Genomic DNA, 4,117 nt, shown 5'->3' with positions numbered 1-4,117 from the left:
GTCCTCCCACCCTGGATGGAACAGCTGCCTCCCTGCCCTCATGGCTCAGAGCACAGGGGCCACATGATGGGCTTTCTGCGCCACACATAGCACATGGTGGACCCTCAATACACGGCTGGGCTTGCCACCAAGGAAACACCACACATGCAACCCAAGCACCCAGTGCAGAGGGGCAGGGCAGCAGCCAGCAAGAATGGGGCCAACTGGAGAGAAAGGGGACACAGAACTGCAGGGTCACCTGCTCAGCTCCCTAAAGCATGACAGGAGGGTTAGCCTGGCCCCAGGGGCAGGGGAAGGACCACCTCAGTGGCCTGGAGATGGCAGATCTTTCCCTTGGCTGAGAAGGTGTGAGCTGGGGGCTCAAGAATCCTGAGGATGTTCGAGGCTGGACAAGGTCCTTCGTGTTCTGGACACGTGCCACCACATCCAGACAGAGTGAATCCTGAGTCAGAAGCAGCTGGCGCACACAGGGAAGCTTCCCCAGCAGGACTGACCCCTCCGGGCACCTACTGAAAGCCAACAGGACAGGAAGGCCATCTGAACACCAGGCTGATGGCGCTCACCACATTTATGCACAGCTGGGTCTCCCTTCCTCCTAAGAAGGGTCCATTCTCAGCCCTCACACCCCAAGTAATCAACCAAAGAAGGACTCCTTATAGGGACCAATGGCCCCAGGCAAAAGCCCAGCTTATGCCAGCCCCAGCACGAGCTAACGACTACATCCATGGCCTTCTCTGGCTGCCCGTCATGAAGAGTCCTCTGCAGGACACTGTGGCATGGTGGCCTTGGTCCCCATGTGTCTCTTCCCTCCCATGCTCACTCCTGGATCTCTCTGGCTCAGGAGATCTCCCCACAGTGATCAAACAGAACACACTCTCCCCCAAGTCCACCCCACAGCCAGAAGCCTGCCCGGACGACAGTACACTAGGAAGAAAGGGGCAGGGATCCTGGGCCACTTCTGTCCCCTGACTTGGCCACCCTCTCACCCTGGATGAGGCAGGGAAAGCAATATCAGACTCGCTCCCTGCCCCCCGGTCTTCCAGAGAGCTTGGCGGGCCGGGCGGGGGTGGGGGGGGGTGCGGGGAATGTAGCAGTGATCTGAGCTCGCTGGAAGTGGAGGCTACAAGAAATCTTTGTGAAGAAGAGCACAGGCAGAGGCCCCCAACCCCATCGACACAAATCAGAGCTCTGGATGGTTGACTTCCCGGAGAAGAAGACATGACAGTAAACGTAACTTTATCAGAGGCGTAAGACCCACCCAGGTCCCAGCAGCATGCCCGGGAGAGAGATGCCCACCTTCTCCTGGCCACGAGCAGTCAGGGACACTCAGCCTAGCACGCGGGGAAAGGGCCGCCGGAAGCCCTCTGCCCGGCCACACCACGCGGGGCCATCTCTGGACACTTCATTCTGGTGCCAAGGCCCCAAAGGGAGTGACAGTGGCTGAGCACTGGGTCAGCAAAGTGGGAGTGCCCCCAGACAAAAGGCCTGCCCTGTCCGTCCTGCATCCTGCCCCGCAGGTCCCACAGCAGGGCCAAAACGTGCTCCCAGAAGAATCAAGCCAGCACACAAAAGAAAAACTGCCCAGAGGAAATCTAAAACCAGAGGCTGGCATTTAGTGTTCCACACTGGCTGGGATCAGGGATCTAATCATTCCTATGGTAAATTAGCTACATTTGTTACTGGTTTATTCTATTAGTTTCTTCTGAGGGTTGAAAAGTAGAGACTCCCAGCACTGCCTAAGGAGAAAGCTGGAGAAATCAGATATGGCACTTTTCAATAAATTATTTTAAAGCTTCTGAAAGACGTTAAGTGGAAAAGAAAAGCAACTGCTGTAAGGCCTGTTTTTCTGTTAAAAATTATTCCGAGGGAAGAAAAATACCACAGCAAAAAATAGCTTAAAAAGGAAAAGTCAGAAGACAAATAACTTACCAAAAAACAAAAACAAAAACCTGTCCCTGTGGCCACCTTGGCCAGCCCACATTTTGACCCATGAAGCAAAAACTGAGCTCTGAGAGGGAAGCAAACTCGTCTCCTACCACACCCCGTGCCCAAACACGCAGAGGAGGACACGGCCCAGGGGGCCAGAACCCCCGCGGCAGTGCACTGAGCCCTCACCACCAAGCCGTGCCGTCACAGACCGGCCCCGAGCAGTGCGGACCCAGAGGCCTACAGATCAATTCCGCTATCACTGCTGCCAATGAGCTTAAGAAATTAAGTCTGGAGTAAAATTACCTCACGTGGGTCTAAAGGCTACAGTTTTGCCAAGTTAAAGTGGGGTCACCTGTCATCCTGAACAATGACCAATCAAGTCGAGGGAAACACTGGAACTTCCAAATAACTCAGGAGGAGGCTCCCCCCTCCCCTTCTCACGCCAGTCAACCTCTCCCCATTGCCCACCAACTCGCCTACCCGCAAGGTGAAGAGATCCAGTTTTTAAATAAAATGGTCTAAAGAAACGGGAAGGAAAAGTCTTCACAAATAAGAGTGATGAATGCCCAGACTCGGCCCAGACAGCCAACCTACAGTTGATGACAATTATTTACAAGGGGGTGTTATCAAAGAAAAATGGTAGCACTCCCTAGAAGACTCACAACTTTTCTTCTTTTTCTCTATTTCTTTTAAACTTTCTTGTCATAAAAGCCAACTTACATTAAAATATACTTACTACAAGACAACACAACTAATAAAATATATAATAAAACTTACACAAGTAGAAAATTCTGAGGTATTTCTGGTTTGAGGTGGTCTGTGGTCGTGAAGTTTTAATTCTCTTACTCTTCAAAATTTAAACCTCGGAAGCCACATAGCAAAGCGTGTGTGGATGTGTGTGTTTTGTTTCTTTAAAAAATTTGCATGTTTCATAAATTAAAAAAAAATTCAAATGTTGAAACAGCAGCATTAGGAACATTCACTGACGAGAGCAAGGTTATATGGCAAAACAGAGAAACTGTTTTTCGAATATGCACCTCTTTCAAGGGTCTGGAGAAAGCTGTGTTCACGAGCCACAGAAAGGGACAATAACGTCACCACACAGGGCAGAGCCGGCACCGCAGGACTCCGGGGGTCTCCAGAGAGGCAGGCCTTCTTGGCAGGCCCAACCCAGGAAACTCTCCCGCCCTGGCTGTGCAGAGCGCCCCCTGTGGCCATTTCCCTGAACTGCTCCAGGAGGAAGCATTGTACGTATTTCAACTTTTCCTCATTAAAGATATTTACAGTATCATGTCTTATGAAGAATGTACTCACTAAACCGTGATTTATACCCTTACCTAACCTTAAAATCAGGGCAGAAAAAATGTTTCGTCCTATGCCCAAGCCCAAGTGTGTGGAAAAAACTGGTCAGGGCCAACAGATGGGTCAGAGCCACACCTGATTTCAGACTTTCTCCAAACCCTGCTCTGGCCGTTAACGCTTGGCCTCCACACGCTCCCTCCCCTCGATTCCTGGTTACCTGAGAAGTAGTCTCATAGCAAAGGATGTTGCTCCGAACGTGCCCGGGTCCAGTGTAGCTGTGCACCAAACCCCACCCCGAGCTGTCCTCCCCTCCAACTCCGGTCCAAACCATCCTCATCCTCAGCCCAGTTTTTCCTCGGTCAGGACAACACCCGTTAATCCGTGAAAGACACATCTGCTGTTTCTTAAACTCACTGTCTAAAAAGGGAGAAAAACACAGTAAAAGGCGGGGTGGGGGTGGGGGGGGGGGTGGGGGGGTGGAGGACGAGGGCAGAGGGAAACTCCTCTTTTGAGGAAGATGTGTTCTTATGTAACAGTCTTCAAAGGTTCCTCTAGGTAGAGTTTGCAGCATTAAGTTTCCTAAGACAGGAGATGGGTTTCTTTGTGTCACAGATTCTGAGACAACAAACAAAGAGAAAGAGGGAAAAATGAACCCCGACGGGCGGGAGGTGGCCGAGGCTCTTCAGCACGGCGCTGGTTCTGCATTCACAGCTCAGCACCTCAACGCCTGCTGACGTGTCCGCTGTTTGCGATACAGTAGAGCAATGTGCTGGTAAAAACTGATCCAATCCAAAAAATAATATTAATAATAATAATAATAATAATTATAATAATAATAAAAAGTCAAGGTAAAATAGCAGCTGCATTTTACGTGTTTGTTGGTATT

Source organism: Mesoplodon densirostris, chromosome 10 (assembly GCF_025265405.1).
Source record: "Mesoplodon densirostris isolate mMesDen1 chromosome 10, mMesDen1 primary haplotype, whole genome shotgun sequence".
Lineage (NCBI taxonomy): Eukaryota > Metazoa > Chordata > Mammalia > Artiodactyla > Ziphiidae > Mesoplodon > Mesoplodon densirostris.
This window is presented reverse-complemented; position numbering follows the sequence as displayed.